Source organism: Pseudorasbora parva, chromosome 12 (assembly GCF_024679245.1).
Source record: "Pseudorasbora parva isolate DD20220531a chromosome 12, ASM2467924v1, whole genome shotgun sequence".
NCBI classification, from domain to species: Eukaryota; Metazoa; Chordata; class Actinopteri; order Cypriniformes; family Gobionidae; genus Pseudorasbora; species Pseudorasbora parva.
Window position 1 is genome coordinate 17,373,437 of NC_090183.1, and position 20,887 is coordinate 17,394,323.

The window sequence follows — 20,887 nt, forward strand, 5'->3', positions numbered from 1 at the left end:
GCATTGCCGGGTCGCCTTCTGTGTGAAAGCAACCACGTCCCGGAATTGATTACCGAATTCGACCCGGGTCGGGGACCTAGTAACATTGCAGGATATGTATCAGAGTCGCCAAGGAAGCGGAGAAGAAAATTAAGATGGCAACGCAACGGGCAAATCAACAAGACAAAAGTAAATATTGGAGTGGCCTTTCCAAGATGGAAAGAGCTCATGAGGAGCAACGATTTTAAAAAGAACGCCGACGTTGCCTGCTTCTCGACAGGTAATATTAATTCAGCCTATTTGTGTATATTGGAAGTTTTATTGTTGCTTGGCTAATTATATCATGGTGTGCTGTGCATAACACTAGAACGACGTCTAGGATAGTTTTCCTCGCGTCAATGATGAAAAAGTATTGTTTACCTTGTAACATAAATCCGTGTTCTATGACGGATAACATGAGATTAATATTTTAATTGCATTATAATTTGTTTGCCTTACGCTAGTGATGTCGTACAATATACAGAATAACGATAGCACTGATAAAAGTTACTTTACTAAGATTAGCTTGCATTCGTCTGGGAACCTGATAGCTGATGTTAGCAATGAAATGGTAAAAAATAACGAAAATGTAAAACTATTATTCATTTTACATAGATTAATTTGATCATAGATCATTTGGCAAATTAAATAACTGCAAATTATAATAGTTTTCAAAAGTAACCTCATCACTTGAAGCAACACTCACCGAAGAGGTCGAACTGGAAGCCATGACTAAATCGGCCACCGTAGGATTTGAAACGAAATCGAAATTGAGAGGAACAGAAACTATTATTCACTGGATGGTCATATACCTTTTCACCGCTAGATGGGGGAAAATATCACACAGTGTAGCTTTAAACAGAAACATTACTAAAGTGTAGGCTACTGTACTGCCTAAAGAGATATTGCATGAATAAAGGATAAATGCACTGCTTTCACTGGTGTAATTATTTACCGTTTCATGTCAAGGACAAGTTTTATGTTTAGCACAGCAGAGCTCGCTCAGAGCGTTCAATATGCTGTAAAACTTCAATTATTATGAATAATATTAGTTTCAATCACTGAATGAAGCCTGCTATATTTGGGACGAGAGTCGTGAGTCTCGCGACCTTAAATTGCTTACACAAAACTCTTGATCAGCACTCAAAGTTTGTTCATTTAAACCGTTATCTGCAGAGAGAGCGAGAGCGAGATGTCTGCACTCTGCGGTCTTGGCCGTTAGTTCATTTACTTGTTTTTGTGTAAGTAATATGTATAATGTGTATCAAATATGTATACACTTAAATAGACAACCTATACAAGTAGTTAATGTCTCTTTGTATTAATTTGTCCTGTTATTGACGTAATGCGCACCCAGATGTTCAAATGGTTCGAATATTCGTGTTTGTTTTAGAGGGAATATTCGAACGTCATTGTTGAGCAATTTTGACAGCCCTAGTTTGCAGACATCCGCAGACATCGCCGTGCGAATAGTCCGTGTACAACAGCGCATGCGCAAGAAAGACAGAAGAGAGCACTGGGGGCAATATACGCACAGTAAAGTGTACAGAGCACAGTGTGCAGCGGTCGAAGAAGAGTACGGAAAAAGTGATTTAAAAACAACACGCTTGAAACAGGCAGAAAAACACTACAGTGGACGGCAAATATAACACAACTCTGTCCTTCCCTCCAATGTCTAGAGAGTGAATTTTTTTTTTTTTTTTTCTTATTTAACTGCGCATGAACTCGGCCATCCACGCCCATCCGCAGTTGAGGACTTTGCAAGCTGTGCAGACACGACTGCGTGCGAGATCCATCCGGACGTGAAAATTATTCCCAGAGCTTAATAGTTTAGATCCCTGCCAGCATTTGAAAAAAAAAAAGTTGCAAGCCACCACCAGGGTTTTTGACCATTTTCACAAAAATGTAATAGCCCATAGATTTTTTTTGAATATCTGAGCATGCAATATATCAAAAGAATGAGTCAAAAGAAAGAATATAAAAAACGTGCTTTATTCTAGCTTCATGCATTCATTTTTTTAAGCAACACTTGAAAATGGGTAAGTTTCATTACAAAAAAACAACACTTGCAAAGTGTTACCTATACAATGTAGATGTTTCTATGTTGTAGCTAAAGAAAGATTTATTTATAATATTAGTTTAATGTTTAAATGATTTTCTGTAGGATTTGTTCTGTAGGATCTGTTCAAACATCTCATTTTAATATAGTCATATTTACATATGCATTTCATTTAGCACATTTTCATGGTTTCAGCACTGCTTTACTTAGTGTTATAGTTTTATATTAGTGTTATAGTTTTTATTTATGTATTTTTTTCTAGTATCCATTTTAACTATCTGTTGATTAATCGTTTATCGGCAAACGTGGTCCAATCTAGTTGTTGGTATCGGTAAAATCCACTATCGGTCGACCTCTACCAATACCACTGCCGTCCGCTCTAACAACTTAATGGAAACGCACCTAATTCGGCATTTTTTTTGTTTTGTTTTTTGCTGTGCGCATTTTGACACCAGATCTTGCTAGAAAAACAGAGAACAATAACAAGCCCACAATAAACTGAATAGATCCAAATGCTTTATGCTGAAAATAAGGCCCCTTTATAAGCCAAGCTTAAAGCCCCAAAACACACTGCAAAAGCATGCTAAGCAAAACTCTGTCAACTGTTAGTTGTAAAGTTGCAGAATTCGCATGTTACCCATTATTCTGTCCAAAGAAATAATACAGCGACAAAAGACTCAAGTTAACTTTGTTACACCAGAATGTTGTTTAGTTACCAGGGTCTCAATTATAGCAATCTTCGAAGGTTTGCGGATCCTCTACTACTGGTTTATGTGCACAACCCTAAGAGTAAATGTAGCTCTAGTGAAAAAGTACATTCCGTCCTAGGGCTAAAAACCGACAGGTCAATTGAGCTAGAAATTCACTGATCCCAACCCAGACTGGTTTTGGCAATGAAACTGAAGTCATGATAAATGATGACATCACTCTCTTAGAACTTGTTTTTCCAACGTCAAGTTTCATGGACTTATCGTGCTCATAAGTTGCATATGATTGCTATGATGCTCTTGTCAGTTTGATCTAATGGCATATGTCTTGAGGATACACCTCAGACTCTGCTTAGACCTTGCAATGAGAGTGCCGCACAGTGGAAGTGGAGATGGTCCAATAATTTTTTTGAATACTCAAGGGTAATTTATAGTTCTTAAGGGTGCAAGACATCTTCAACCTCATCCCTACCAACCTCTGCAATGTTTTGAATGTTCTGCTAGATGGAGTATGCGGAAGTAACACAAATGAACATACAGGACACATCTGAATGGAACAGAACATTTGAACAGAACAGGAATTAAAAAAATAATAATTGTATAAAAAAAACACAAAAAAAAAAAAAAAAAAAACACTGAGTGCTGACCTCCAGTTAAGCCAGTCACAGTTTCAAAATAGCAGAGCGTAATTTGATGATTACGGTATGTGTCTTTATGGGAGCTAAGTGACATGCTCGCGTAGTGGATTGTGGGATTGATATTGAAGCAGAGTGTGTCAGAAATTAAATTCTCATCATAGTGCTCTGACAGCTCGTGGACATTTCTGATTCCCCCCGCTTGTTTGTTCTCTGTACTATTCTGTTTAAAAAAAAGCCCCAAATAAAAAGAAATGATCTAATTATCTTAGTCCACCATTATGTTCATGCAAGCTAGCTTGACTGTGTATTTTGAAACCATGACTGGCTTAACTGGAGTCATTGTAGAGTAAAGAAAATAAAAATCTTTTTCAACAGGTCTGTGCTTTGATCTGAGGGCACTGTTCCCTCTTTTTCAGAGAAACATGGATAATCACTAAAAATCATTCTTTAACAAACACGTCCCTTTCATAAAGAGAAAACATTTTTCAAATTGAACTTGTGATTAAACAGTGTCATTCATCGTTAATCCAGGAAGGATGAAATGTTCAGCCATGCTACTGTAGAAGGGCAGTTAGCTCTTAACTGCCTCTACTGTCTAAACTAATGTGATTGAAAGAGTTATGTATTAGTTTTGTAACGGTATAATCACTGAATAAACGTTAATTCATGACTCATGCATATAAGAATTTGAGTATGTGTATAATGAGTTTAAACAGCATCAATTTTAGCAGGTTAAATGCAGTTAGTACTGTTGCTGTGTGTGCAATTTTCATTGAATTAAAGTATGAATCTGTTTGCTCTTGTCTGAGAAAAGACATTTTATTGCTTCTGAAGACTTTGCCCCAGGGTGGAGGTGTTTAGTATAGATCCTCTGATAAGATACAGCTTTAGGACAGTAGGGGATAGATCGCAGTGACACCAATTGTTTATTTAGAGCTGCTGACACTTTTTTTTCAACAGAGATTTAAACAGATCTTTGCGTGGCATGTGCCTTTTGTTTGCAGAAGGTGGTATCCTTCTCTTTGGCTTTCTGTTACATGTTACAAGTTGTGTGCTTTTGTCACTCTTTTTTAAAAATAATTGTGTGTATGTGTGTTTTCTTCAGTCTGTTTAGTCATTTTAGACATTCTTTCTTCAATGGAAAAGTGCTTTTAAAAGTGAACATTTAAAAAAAATGTTCACTGCGCTCTTTCCCATGCAGTGTTAAGTGTAGATGGAGGTTGTCAGTCTCCAAACATGACAGCAGCTGAAGATCCTATGGCCCTAGTACTCACTTTAATTGTACTGGAAAGAATATTATGCCTAAACTCTTGTTTTGTGTTTTATTGATGCATCATATGGCTTTAGAATTACACAAGGAGGGGTAAATGATGACAGAATTTTTAATTTTGGATGAATTATTCCTTTAATTATTATCATAATCATTCTCAGACACACCACATAAGAGAACATCTGGAGTTAATAATCATCATTTGATAACTTGCCATAGATTTGGAATGTGTGATGCCGTATTACAGATGAGCAGAATGAGGAAAGTACATCTCAACCGCGTGTTCTGTCTGCAGGAAATTAAACAGATTACCATGATTTGATGGAAATTGTTGTCGTCATTTCAATTTTTTTAATACAGACCATTATGTTAATAGTAAAGTAATGATGTTTCTGTCTAAGAAATATTTTTTTGTCCTGTGTAAAAGGCGTATTGCTCCACTGAAGTGCTTCCCAAGGATGCAACTCACAGGAATGAGCTGAAGCGATATGTCTGCAGTTTAAGAGTTGTACACCACTTATTATTGTTGCTGAAATATCTAATTATATGTACGAATAAATATTCCCAGTTGATCGTTGTGACTAATAAGTGAGAAAAGGATAGTTGTCACATGCCTCTGTAAAGTGAGGTCTGCTTGTGTATCATATAATGTATAAATGTACAAGTGATAGAACTGTTTGTCAAAGGCTGGTCTCCTGTGGAAATGCCACTGTCACATGTCTGAGATGTGTTGTGTTTAGTTTGCAAAACTAAGGCGGATATTGCATTTTTTTTTGGTATTTGTTTTCTTGTATGACTGAATACAAATTTAAGTAATTAACATGTTTTTTTTTAGTTGATACAGAGCTGGCATGTGTGATTTAGAGGGATACCAAACTAATTACACTATTAAAAAATCTTGTCAGTGGTCAAACTGATAATGAATCATTACACACACAGTACTGTCTGGCGGTAGGATTTTAAATAGCAAAATTCACAAAAACATTTTTATTTTTTTCATCACTGTCTGTCTTGAGCAGTGGGCTCGAAGAAATATTGTGAAATGCCACATCTCAATACTCCATTCAATTCACACAATGACCTAAGTGTCTCCCATAACTCTTAGCTGCTGATAGAACAGCATTTCAGTGTCACTGCCCTGCAGTAAGCATTCCGTTTTCTGCTCTTTTGAGTGAAATTGTAATGCCACCAGTAACACTTCATAGCATCTAAATATGTTTTTAAGACTTCCGCACACTTTCCAACCAAACTTCTGAAGACACTATCAACCAAAACTCTATCAGCTGATTTTCAAAATGTCCTGAAAAAGCCAAATGTGAACCAGCTCAAGAGCAAAGAAATTCCCTCAGGAAAACATAACAGAATGTTATCACATTGGCCCTCATTTATCAATCTTGCGTAGAAACGGGCGTATATGTTGGCGTAAGATAATGCTTACACTCCTCTCACCGCCTGATTTATGAAGCTGTGCGCACCTCTGCAATCCAGTTTGTACGCAATACTTGCCCTTGATAAATGCCGCGGCTGAAAACGATCGTCATTAGAATAACACGCCCCTATGTATTCAAGTCTCCGGCTCCCCCACGCCCTCATTTTACAGCATGGACACGGAAAACGGCAAAGAAGCGAAACTTCTCCGACGTGGAGATCTGGCGCGTCTCAATCATCTTACTAGTCCACTAGTAATTAAAGACCCCCCCCCCCCAAAAAAAAATGGACCCAAATTACGAGTAGCCTTCTGTTAATAGTGTGGAGGTTGAGAAGCGCACTCCAGCAGTTTAATAGCTGTTTGGATGATAAATTAGGCCTACCCATCACAATGCATTATATTACAGCACATGTTTTTAAACAATTAGCATTTAATTTCGTATCACGGCACATGTATTGGGGTGTACAATATAGCCCCGTTTCCACCAAAATTATCCGGAACAATTTGTACCTGGAACTTTTTTACAGGAACTTTTCTCCCCCCCAGACCTGCAGCTGTCTGCGTTTCGACCGCGATAAAGTTCCGAGAAGATTAGGCAAATTAGTCCGGTGATGTAGGACTGCTCGCTACTGTTCCTCCAAGCCAGAGACGGACAAGGGCTGTCACTTTTCGATATGCATTCGAAGATGACATGAAATATCCGTAATCGAACTATAAATAAACTATCCGGTTTTTAAAGTGCCATGTAGCGCAATTTTTTTTACTGTCGGTGCGTTTACATGGAGCACTGTAATCAGTATAAAAGTCCAATCTGAAGGAAAATGCTCCATATAAACACCCGATCAATCGTAATCAAAATGCCCAAACTAGATGAAATTGTAATCGTTTTGAGATGGGTGGATAAACCTTTTCATGAATCGATTAAACTAAACATTTCACCATGTAAATGACCTGACCGGATTACTTTTGAGTGTGCGTCCTTATGTGATGTACACAGCGCACGCCTTCACCACTGAAGAGCACACGTCGCGCTCATGCACCAAGCATGACAAGAGAGGAAATTACATTTTTCTGAGGGATAAACTTTTTATTTCATAAGAAGTTATGAAGATAATGTTGGCATAATGACACTGTCCCTAAGCCTATGTAAGCAAACAATCATTAACTACTTCAACTGCGCCTGACATTAGAATTTATTTTTTCTGAGATGATTATTACACTTTACAACAAATGAATAGCTTTTATAAAACCGTATAAGTCCTGGTGGCCGTTGAGAGTTGCTATGGCATCCGTAAACACATTCAGCTGCTGGAGATGACGGCGTTGTAGATAATTGAATATATTCGAATGCATTGCTTGATATTTTAATTCCGTTCGAATTAGATTTTTTTCAAAAATGACAGCCCTAACTGACAGTAATCATTTGTGTGTACCGACTGAAAGATTTAGTGGACTGTTTACATGAGACGTTATCTAAACCGATCTGGTGTTTACATGTAATGACTTTCAATCACAATCATTTTGTCACATGCAGTTTGTCTGCCGCATCAAAAATGTCAACACTGTTTTCTCCAGCAGCTGAATGTGTTTACTGAAGCCATAGCAACTCTTAACAGCCACCAGGACTAATACAGTATTATATTATAAGCTATTTGTTTAAGTAATCATCTGAGAAAAAAAAAATTCTTCTGTCAGGCGCAGTTAAAGTAAAAACTGCCTGGGGCAATATACGCTGTGTCATTCCTCCAACATTATTTTCATAACTTACGAAATAAAAAGTTAACCCCTCAGAAAAATTAACTTTCCTCTCTTGTCAACATGAGCGCGGTGTGTAAGACTGATTATTACTGAACGTAGACCGAACCTCGCAAAAGACTTTTAAAAATGCCGAGTTGAAATAAAATGCTGCAGCTCAACCAATCAGCATGTTCAGCGCCCAAGTCCCGCCCTCGAAAGTTCCTGAACTTTGAAAAAGTACTACCTCGCGAGCAGGGCCGTTTGGAGGGGGAAATATTTACCCGGAACTTCATTTAGACCCTGGTTCCTGCGGTCTAAACACACCGAGTACCACCCAAAGTTCCTGGTTCCTGGGTAAAGTTCCTGTGGTGGAAACGGGGCTTATGATGATGATGTGTTGTGGATTAGCCTACCATTCATTCACATTAATAATTGCATGACAAATCTTATTAATATTAATTATTATTATTATTATTATTTTTATTATTAATGACGCTTATTGTTATTTAGAAGAAGAATGCTGTTATTATTTATTTTATTATTATTATTTAAAACAAGAAGAATGTAATTTGTATTATTTTGTCAGTCTGAATTATTCAGTCTCAGTCCGTGCGCAGCTGCCGCACAGGCTCAACTGGAGGAATAAATCCCTCAAATGCTTTGGTAGCCTATAGTCACACAAATTAAACATTGAATACGTTGCACAAAAACAAACACTGAAGTTTATAATTACTATGTTGTTGTTGTTGTTGTTGTTTTTTTACAGTGAGTCATATAGGCCTATATCTTTGTCAGTGCGTTTTGTGGTGTTAGGAATAGTTTTTCTGTGCATTTTCGCCCTAACTCCAAACGTGCGTACACCACCTCCTGAGCTGGCGTAGGATTTGAGCGTGCCATACGCCAACGTCCATATTGATAAATCTCAAAGTCACCGTGGGTTTGGGTGTACGCAAGGTGTACGCTGGAAAATTGGTGTACGCACTTTTGATAAACGAGGGCCATTGAGTCAAAACACACAGACAGTTTCAGTTTGACTGGACTGCTTTATTTTTCCAGTTCCACAATGCAGCTAGTGTAGTAGTCATCTAGTCTAGTGGTTTTTATTGTCATTTCCCTTCTTGTGTTTGTAAGAAAATGAAACTAAATGTCTCATAAGTTACCGCTTGGAAACATATAGGGCAAGTGACTGTTAACCCCACCCTTTGCAGGTTTTTTTGTAGGTATTTTGGGGTATTTCTAGGAACATTATGATTATAATAAAACCAATGTGTAGGTATTGATGACGCTTAACATGACATGAGACTTGAAATGGGAAATTTTTTTAATTTTAATTTTTAAATTTAAGTTAAGTTTCTGAGGTGTTTCTTGGCAGTTTGTTTTCATTTTTAAATTTAATTTAAGTTTATTAGGTGCTTCTTGGCAGTTTGTTTTCAGTGACTGGTGATGGTGGTGTGTGTGGATTTATAGATGTGTTATAGGTTTTGTTTGGCTACACAGATGTTCTCTATAGCAGGATATATACTATATCTAGACATGTTTCCTGCCACATACACAAAGTCAAGTCAACTTTATTTATATAGCGCTTTTACAATGACAATAGTTTCAAAGCAGCTGCACAGTGTTAAAGGTGCTCTATGTAGTATTTTTGCAGTAAAATGTCCAAAAACAACTAGGCCGGTGTTAGGTATTTTGTTCATTTGAGTACCTACAATATCCCAAATGTTTCCAACTATTGTGAGAAATTGCTATTTTAATTAAGGGCCCAGGACGTTTCAGCATAGCGTTTGACTACCCTTGGTTTCGGGTTTCATTTGGCAGGAGCACGCTTTACTCTTAGTAGTGTGAACAAGTGAACGCACGGAGTAACGTCATAACATAATTTTCAACACACTTTAATGTATCTAACATGATAAACAGAGCTGCATTACCTCATAATCATAACTGGAAGAGCGGATCAGTGCAGGCGCCCGGCCAATGTGTCCCATCCCGTCATAATAACAGTCCCGGTGCTCGCGAGCCGTGTTCTTGTTTAACAATCGCTCCGGCGGCCATGCTCAGCTCCACAACACTCGGTCCTGCTCTGCTTCACACTACAGTAACGTGATTAACCACATGTATGAGCATGATTTCTGCCCGAGTCCTATTTTCCACCGGCTGTGAGGTGAAGACCACATGTCCCAAGATGCTACGCTCAAACTTTGAGTCATCAAACTACGCATTTGTTTTGAATAGGCGCCCTCGAGTGGACGGAAAGTTACATAGTGCACCTTTTAACAGGACAATATTGCAACAAAATTTAATTTGGCTGTACAGTCGTTCTGGAGAAAACAGTGATGTCATCAGCTCATTTCAATTTATCAATTTATCATATAGCAACAATGTGAGCAGATCAGTGATGCAGTTGATATAGTTAATTTAATAATTCATCTTATTTGGATATTTAGTTGAAAAATTTGATCGAAATTTAAGTTTCCCCAGCTGAGCAAGCCAAAGGCGACAGTGGCAAGGAACTAAAACTCCATCAGGGCATGATGGAGAGAAATAAACCTTGGAAAAAAAAACAGGCTCACTCGGGGTACCAAATCTCCTCTGGCCTATTAAAGGTAGGGTAGATAAGAATTGGTTAAAAAACTTTTTTTCCAAATTTGTTTAAACTTCTTTATATTCTTTTTATATCAATACATAATTAAAATGTAAGTACTCTAAAAAAGAAAGTATAAAATTTGAGTGTCTGTAGACCTCTCACGTTTTAAAGACGGCTCATTATTTCCATTCACTCCACCTTCTTCCTTCTAGGCTCTTTCCAAAGCCACGCTTCACATGAAACATGCCCCCAAAACACATGAACGCGCTACACCGACCGCTCAGCTGGAAGACGCATTATTTACCTGAGAGGAGCGGTGTGCATGTAGTGACATCATGTCAGAATCACGTGTAATAAAAAAATCTAACTTTATCAGTATGAATATAAACAAATAAGACGTCTTTTAGTACTCTCTATCAAGCTAGAATACTGATAATGGTAAAGTTTAAAATATATTTTTGTTTAATTCGGTAACAAGCTAGTTATATTTATAAGAGAAAGCTAAAAACGGGTACCACTGATACATTTTTTTTTCCCCAATAACATCAGTTATACTGTGATGAAGATAAATTTTGTGTTAGATTCATAACATATACTGTGTTTTGCATCTAAGAGTTTCCATGATGAAAGCATTGTTGATTAGTAGTAGCTAAAGCTAACTTAGTTCTAAAAAAAAGTTCCTGAATGCGGTTTACTAGCTTTTACACAAGCATTTAGTTATCTAAAGTTAAATTTTGCGAAATTCAACACGACAGCGATCAACTTGAACTAAGCATATTGAGTATTTATCATCTCTACTAATGGCTAAGTGTATAATATTGTAACTTTATGCTAAGTAAGCTTATGCTATATTAGGCAGCTACATGTGCTAGTGATAAATGCTTCATGAAATCATAAACCGAAAAAATGTATGATCAGAATGAAAGATTACCTGCCCAGCAGAAATACAGCCAGCAATGAGTTGTTTTTCAGCACCTTTTGGTCCCTCAGTTCTCAACATAGTTGGAAACCCACACTGATATTTACTCGTGTTTGATTTCTTTGTTTATCCAAATACTTTTTGTGCATTGCCTTTACATGTAGGCCTACTGTCTTCCTTTTTTTTTTGCATTGTTTGCCTTCGCTGACTGCAAAACCCGGCACCGTGCAATTTGAATGCATTTGCTCTTCCTACTAGGGGTGTGCGCATGTGTGGGCAGAACCTGTAGCGAAAGCGGTGGTCGCCATGGTAGCGAGAGAGAGTGACAGTCGCCCAAGCCAATCATTTGTTTCTTCCCGAACAAAAATAATGAGCTGTGTTTATTGCAGATTAAAAAGTCTAGAGTCACTTGATTTTTATACTCTCTTTTTCAGAGTATTTACATTTTAATTATATATTGACATATAAAAAAAGTTTTAACAAATTTGGACAGAAGTGTTTTAGATCATTCTTACCTACCCTACTTTTAAAGAGGTGGTTGCATGCGATTTCACTTTTTCAACTTTAGTTAGTGTGTGATGTTGCTGCTTGAGCATAAAAAGTATCTCAGTATCTGCAAAGTTACAACGATGAAAGTTCAATGCAAACAGAGATATTGTCTTGTAAAGTTATGGCAGTTTATTGCCTACAAAAACGGCCGGTTTGGACTACAACGAGCATCTTTTCCGGGTTGGTGACATCATAACCCCTTGCTATTAACATAAACATTGTCACCGCGAACACGCAACAAAGCGGGCGAAGCCACATCGCAGTCATTATGGAAGAGAGAGCTGTTGCAGTAGGCTAGAATATTGCAGACATGCCATCGAAACAAAGTTATTTTCACCTCAATTGCACGACTTCTGTGTACGGCCTTCCTTGGGACGCTGGACTTCGGGAGCAATGGTTACAATTAGTGTTTAATTCAGTTCCTGCTGATTACAATGTAAATTTAGCCATCTGTGCTGCACATTTCACGGAAGACAGCTTCAAGAATCAGTGTTCAAATCCAGAGTTCAATACTGGATTTGCTCAAAGGCTCATACTAAAAGACGAAGCAGTTCCTACATTAAAGGCAGAAGCTGCGGTTTATGGGCCTAAACCTATAAGTACATGTCTTTTAAATGTGTAGTTTCTGTGTGTGTTTTGGTTGCGCGGGCTACGCTAGGCAGTTAACTAAATAGTTTCATACTCTCCAACAAACGGCTACAAACACCAACGAACTTATATGTAATCACACCTGCGAACATCGTTTATTTATTTATGAATTTTTGACGTTTCTGTTATTAGTGTATTTGGATACAGTAAAACTTTAACCAGAATATGAAAACATAACTAACAGAAGTGACAGTGACACTACATAAATATATACGAAAATGCTTACCATTCACTAACGTCCATTAAAAGCCTTGCGTGCAGAGGTTCTGCTTGACCTTCATCCCTGCTATCTGGGTCTGATTCGGGTTCAAATTGGTATGGCAACAGTAGGGGAAGTTGAGAGACTGTAGATTTTAAATTGTGTACACTATCACTATAACACTAGTAAAATTATCTTAAACTATCAAAACGTTCATTTTGATACATGGGCTCTGAATCATGGTTATTATAAACAAGACACTGTAATTTAGTGTTGCTTCCACTATTTTTTTCAAACCCAGAGTGTGTTCAACCGTTTAGCCGTTTACTTTTCCTGAGAAGAAAAAACAAAACCAAAAACAAACCATTACTTTTTCTGAGAGGAACCTCTAGAATTACAGAAGTATGTGCATTATTCAACAATGCACAGACTTCTATAATTATGCAAGATTTCGTTGTTGCAACTAATAAAAATATCTAGTAAAGATGTTAGAAATGTTCAGTTTTTAAAGGCAAAGTGTGTTTTTTGTTTGTTAAAAAGCGCTAATCCTAACTCCTCTTTGTTCTCCTTTAAACCTTTCTAGTGTGTGTGTGTCTGTGTGTGATCCATTGAGTGTGTTGATAAATGGTGTCAAGCGTGTTAATCTCTCCTGTTAAGATTATACAGCTGAACGGATTTGAGGAGTGCCGGAGCTCATAGTCTAGCTTTACACTGGAGCTACCAGACCAGTGGAAAGACCAGGCAAATCTAAGAACAATCATACACCTGCTCTTCATTTATCCTTCAGCTTTGTTTAAGTAGTGCTTAAAGGGGGGGTGAAATGCTGTTTCATGCATACTGATCTTTTTACACTGTTAAAGACTTGGATTCCCATACTAAACATGGACAAAGTTTCAAAAGTTAAGGTGGACGTTTGATGGGAGTGTTTCTTTGTCAAAAATACTACTTCCGGTTAGTCATAAGTTTCGGCAAGTTTTTTGCGATCATGCGTCCCCTTGACGTTAATGGGGGCGGAATTTCCTTGTATGGGCCTTACGGACAATTCTACCGGAAGAGCGTGAGAGAGAGAGAGAGGGAGAGAGCGAAAGTAACAGGCTACGCCCATCAAAGCGCTGGCTCGTAGGCTGCGCTGCACAGGTGATGTGCACAATTACAATGTCACCAAAAAAGTGCGTTTTTGGTTGCCAGACCAAGACAGTCCTGCACAGATTCCCCAAAAACCCCGCGTTAAGGCAACAGTGGATGTAATTTGCTTTTCCGGATCAGCAACTGAGTTGCGCAAAGGTTTATGTCTGTTCGCTGCATTTCGGTGCCGACTGTTTCATAAACAAGGCCCAGCTCGACGCCGGATTTTCCCGATCGCCTAATGCTGAAGGATGGAGCAGTCCCAACGATAAAGGTCCCAACGTTAGAACCGCAGGCGGTGAGTGAGACTGCTTCAAATGTCTGTGTTTTTGCCTATGCTCATCAAGTAGCCCAAACATGATCACGTATAGTTAATTGATCAATGGAGCATGCGATGTGTAGTGCGTGTACATTTGTTTAGCTGGCCACTATATGTGTAACTTTATGTTTGTGTTTTGTAAAAGCACTCCAAACAACAATACACAAAGAGTGGGGAAATATGTTGAACTAAATAAGCGCGCTTCTTCATTCAAATGCGCTACTATTCCGTGTCTTTCTATGTAAACACTAACTTAGCCTGCCGTGCAAAACCAGTCCGCTTACTAACGTTACAATTGTCTACACAAACCACGCGTAAACACACACACACGTGCACAACTGCACTTCCCACATGTACACCTTCAAAGACAAAAATACGACGATATAATTCAAGTATAAATATGTAAATAACACAAGTCGCTCAGCATATTATATAGTTAGTGTATAACTTGTACCACATAGAGACGTCCTGCTCTAGTCGTTTTTGCTGCTGCTCCTGTTCAACTGCAGCCTCTGGGTCTGATTCCGGATCATAGATGTATGGCTGTATCTGATTAAAAGCCATATTTTTATTTTGAATAAAGTTTTTTTCCCGCTGTTAGGGATGACACAGCTTTACGACGCACTCGACTCAGCGCGCACACGTCATTATTTAGCTCCGCTCACACGATACGCCCCCACCCGCTCGGCTTTTTCCGGAAAGACTCGGAACAGCGCATCTTTCTTATATAATTATAAAAAAAATTAAGACTTTTCGGAGATATGCAGGATGCAATGCTACTCTATAGGTACTCAAGATTGACATGACACTGACTGAAACTGAGTGTTTCACCCCCCCTTTAACTTACACTAATAGCTGCTGAGCCCGGAGCCCAAAGATGCATGCAAAAAAACTATAATTTAAACTATATACAAAAAAAGTATATAATAGAATAATTACGTACATACATATTAATTGTATTAAGTATTTTTTATTATTAATATGAATTATATAATTTATTAGTTTAGCATTTCTCATTTTCTCTTTATGATATCTTATTATTAGCTGTGCATTGCTATTTGAGCTGAAGCTAAAGATGATCACCACTACTACCGTGTTCATTCTAAACCAAATGCATCCTATAAAAGATAAATCACACATAGATAGGCCTACACAAAATAAACACAATATTATAACTAAGATTTGCTCAAAGCAAAAGGCTGCAAATGTACATGTAAAGTTATAGTCATGATGGTTTAACTCTAGCTGTAAAATTGTCCCAAGCATAACTCCAGCATGCTCAATTCATTTTTCCTTGAGTCTGTTTTACAGTTGAGCAGCACACACTCGCATGACAATGTGTTCGATTTATATAGCGCTTTTCAAGGCACTCAAAGCTCTTTACATTGAAGGGGGGAATCTCCTCAACCACCACCAATGTGCAGCATCCACCTGGATGATGCGACGGCAGCCATATTGCGCCAGAACACTCACCACACACCAGCTGATTGGTGGAGAGGAGACCGAGTGATGAAGCCAATCAGGAGAGGGGGATTATTAGGAGGCCATGAAGGACAGAGGCCAATGGGCAAATTTGGCCAGGATGCCGGGGTTACACCCCTGCTCTTTTTCCGAAGGACATCCTGGGATTTTTAACGACCACAGAGAGTCGGGTTTAACGTCTAATCCGAAAGACAGTGCTCTCTGTCAGTATAGTGTCCCCATCGCTATACTGGGGTGTAAGGACCCACACAGACCACAGGGTGAGCACCCCCTGCTGGCCTCACTAACACCTCTACCAGCAGCTACCTGGTTTTCCCAGTGGGTCTCCCATCCAGGTACTGACCAGGCTCAGCCCTACTTAGCTTCAGTGGGAAACCAGTCTTGGGCTACAGGGTGATCTGGCTGCTGGTTCAATGACCCTCGCATGACCCTGATTGTCGATTAATCGGTCGCATCCCTAATTCAGACATACCTTTGAAGCATGCTACAGTTATAGGGCCATCTACTGTCTGATGGACACCACATTTTATTTGGCTCCTCAGAATTACATTGTACAGAAAAGGAAATTATAAGAAAACTGGATGTTTTATTCCACTGCAATTACTATTAAAGGTCCTTGAGTTATTGACTTACATATACTTATATATATGCAAATATTAAAATCACAAAGTACTGTGAAACTCAGATTCTGTTCTTTCAAAATAGGGCTGTAGCCAATCCCCTAACCCTTTATTGGTAAATGCACTCAGAAGTAAAGATATGTCAAGTATTTTTATGCATAAGGGTTTCATCATTCCATTTGTGTATTTATCTCTTACACCTGATTGGTTTTTGCACTGGTTTGGTTTGTACAGTGGGTTAGGGCTAGTGAGACCTAGCCAGTGAGCAGCCCACACAACAAGAAACTGTTGAATATGTGAAACTGTTAAATATGCATTAAAGTGTTATTTCATTATTGACATCATGATGTGGAGAGGAGCGGCACATTTATGTTTATGTTCTGGTGTGAATGTGCTCCAGATCAGTAATGATTTGAAATCCGCTTTGTGTTAGTATTTCCTTTGCTTTTTTGACTGCCATAATTCTGTTTTTAGATTTATGTTAGTCTTATGTTACCCCGACAGCAGGGCCTGTAGTTTCCTCCTGTTCTGAAGTGGACTTTATATCTAACATCCACCCATTCATTCTCCAATCTGCTTGTCCTGTGTAGGGTCATGGGGATGCTGGAACCTATCCCAGCGTCTTGAGGCAAAGGCAGGGAAACACCCTGGACAGCTGGCCATGCCATCACAGGGCTAACACAGACATACACACATTCACACTCATACCTGCAGGCGATTTTAACTTGACCTGCATGTCTTTGGATTATGGGGGAAACTGTGAGGTGACAGTGCTAACCGCTGAGTCACTGTGTCGCCAAATATGTTACTCTAAAAAGTGTATGTGTCCCTTGTGTTTACCTGAATTTTTGTGAATATTTTTTTATACCTATATATTTATTCTCTTTCACATTTTTTTTCAGCTCATCACATTTTATTAGAAGTATAAAAAAATTGGTTTACTTTATTCAAATTATTTCGGTATCACTTTAGTTTTAGGGTCCTATTCTCACTATTAACTAGTTGCTTATTAGCATGCATATTACTAGGATATTGGCTGTTTATTAGTACTTATAAAGCACATATTATACTTATCTGCATGACCATTCTACATTCCTTAACCCTACCCAATTTAACTTAACAACTACCTTACTAACTATTAATAATCAGTAATTAGGAGTTTATTGAGGACTTAATAGTACTTATTACTTATGAACTTAATAGTTTGTTAATAGTGAGAATCAGCCCCTAATCTAAAGTGTGACCATTCTTTCTGAAACAAACGCTTTGATCTACAGATATTTGAATTGATAATATTGGAGAGCATTTATTATTAGATGAAATGAGTTAGGAAGTGACACAGCTCATCATTCTACCTAACCATCACATCAATACCTTACTGATTGACTTAATGATCGCTAGTCTGACGGGGAAAAACTACATGGGCGATAAATCGCCGCGTGGACTGAAATAGTCCTAGCTCTGCCTGGATGATTTTAGGTGAAAGATTGGACCTGCTGGAGATGTCCGACAGATTATTTAGGTGCACCAAAAGAAATCCACTGAGAAAGAGACAACCAGTATGGGGAAGTCCCAGAGCAAGTGGGGAAATAAATTAAATATAAGAGACAAACATAAATATCTATGTATCATATTTTACTCTTTTAACTCATTTTAGTACTGTTTTAATTCTCCTTACTTTTATTTTTTAATTACTGAAAGCACTTTCAACTGGTATAAATAAACTTGCCTTGGCTTGCCAAGTCGTACAACAGGGTAGGCATTTCACAGAATATGCTCTTTAGTAAACAGAGATTAAGAGTCAAGGTCTGTTTACACCAACATGAAATTTCGACATGAAAATTTGGTCTGATTTAAAAGTTGTCTTATTGCTCAAAGGGACGTTAAACACTGCGGGTCTGCAGGGGCGTAGAATTTAGTTAGGATGCTACGGACATGCCCCTACTAAATCATTTGTCCCTAGCAATAATTTTGATAAAAAATGTAAATATATTTACATTTTTGGGTCATAATATAGCATATTTTAGTCAGTACCTTTTTGTGGTGTTAGGAATAGTTTTTCTGTGCATTTTCACACTAACTCCAAACGTGCGTACACCACCTCCTGAGCTGGCGTAGGATTTGAGCGTGCCATACGCCAACGTCCATATTGATAAATCTCAAAGTCACCGTGGGTTTGGGTGTACGCAAGGTGTACGGTGGAAATTTGGTGTACGCACTTTTGATAAATGAGGGCCATTGTGCCCTCACTGAAATCTGCATTCAAAGCAGAGATTAATGTGCGATGCATGCGGGAGAGTCATTCATTATACTATGGTTGACTGTTTTTTTCTATTTCAGCAGCAAATATAGTTTCAAACAAACACAGCAGAACCACAGCACACCTGATATGACTGGCAAAAATTTGTCTTGAAATTTTAAGATTTGCAAATTTAGGGGCTATCTCTAAAGTTACATACAACTTCAATAACATTTGAAGAGAATGACTTAGTCATAAAACTGAATATAAAGTGTTTATCTAAGTGTCAGGTATGATGCACTCATGAAAATATGGATATGCATTATTTCACTAGGATACTGTTAGGGCTCTTACACAAAAAAGGCTAGATTTAAATGCATTATAGCTGATAGAACACTGATGAGAATATTGATTGAGAACACATTTACAGAGATAATATTAGAGATTATATTTAGACCAAATTATTATTATTTATGCGTTATGAGTTGCTATTGACGACGGCCATTATAAGGAAGGAAATCCCACAGAATAGAATCTTGCTTTAAAAAAAGTCCATAAAGCTGCTTGATGTATTTGTTGTTTGTTGATCTTCAAATATATAACTTGTTGAAATGTTTAAGTGTTTGCATCTGTTCTTTTTGAACACTTTCATCTAATTTGAAAAAACGTGGTAATATTGATAACTGTGATATATTGGGTCACTTTAATCCTGATGTGAAATTTCCATACCGTTTAATCTCTAAAGTACTTGCATAAATAAATAAGTACTGTGTACTTACTGTGTTCATATTGTATTGCAAAACACTTGCTGATATTGAGGTGGGACAGGGGTAAAGTAAGGGGCAGGTGTGATGATTGGGTAAGTTTAAGGGTAGGGTTAGATGTAAAGGAATCATTAGAGGTTAAGGAGTTGGTGAAGGACTTGGCTAAGGCAAACACATGATATACTTCATGATCAAAAGTTAGCGATTGGTTATGGCAGATCCAATCATTTTAAACATCAACAGAGTCCCCGCCTTCAAGGAAGTTAACGCTTGTCAATGGAGAGTGGCCAGACTCTCTGTACAAATTAAATGTACGAGACTCTGGCAGGACCAGGCTAGTGAAACCCTACATTATGGGGAATGTCCCCACAAAGATGGCAATATCAAAAATCCTTGTGGGACATTTGGGCCCCATGAGAAATCCCACATAGGTTTCCAGAAGATAGATTTTATATATATATATATATATATATATATATATATATATATATATATATATATATATATATATATATATATATATATATATATATATATATATATATATATATATATATATATATATATATATATATATATATATATATATATATGACAACCTTTTAATTCTCTAGATCATTAGGGGTGTAACGGTACAGGTATTCGTACCAAACCATTTTGGTACAGGGCTTTCGGTTCGATACACGTGTGTATAACATATATATTAAAGTAATGCATGATTTGAGTTTGCACAACTTTTTGCAATGTACAATTATTTGTTTAGATGATTCAGTTGGGACAACATTTGTTTTGAACAAATACTTCAGTATCTAAGGTCAACAAAACTTTGGTTAGAAATAGTCCTGTCACAATAACTACTTTTTGTTTTGAGATATATCGTCCTAGAAATAATTGCGATAAACGATATTATTGTCATTTTAAGACTATTTTATGCCATATATAATCCTAATATAACAGCATAATAATAGACCTACACACTTTCAAATGACAACCTTTTAATTCTCTAGATCATGGAAATTAAGGGTAAAAAATTAATTATCCTAAATAAAATGTAAAACAATGTAATAAATAGTATTCTGCGTTGACATTTATATGTGCACCGGAACAGGGGATTGCGGCTTTGAAATCGAGTCCATTTGGGCTTATTCTTCCTTGGGCTTACTACTTAACTGTTAGTAGTTATCAGGAAAACAATATAACGCCTAAAATGGTGCCTGTTTTTCCCCTGTCGATAACCTCTCTGTGTATGAAGGAACTGCCCGTGAACCACTTCCACGTACGTCACAGAAAACATACAAGATGACAGCACAATCCAGTAAAATGTTGGTGTCATTATCATGTAAACATAATGGGCGATATATTGCATCACAAAAAAATATTGAGGTCATGCACATATATTGTACGATATATTGATTATTGTGACAGGCCTAGTTCAAAAACATGATTAGAGTATTTTTGTTCAGTTCCCACAAGATGATAAATGGTTTCCTACTAAAAAAATCTGTTCAAGCTACTTTTATTCATTTTGATTTATAACTTGATATTTGTTTTAAAAAAAAAAACTTCACAAAAAGACATTCC

At 37.5% G+C, this 20,887-nt stretch overlaps 1 protein-coding gene across 1 annotated transcript in view; it reads left to right on the forward strand.

The window, feature by feature from the left end:
• Window positions 1-20,887, forward strand: part of prkcaa (protein kinase C, alpha, a) — a 173,930-nt gene that overhangs the window by 33,927 nt on the left and 119,116 nt on the right. The gene's annotated exons all lie outside the window — the stretch shown is intronic.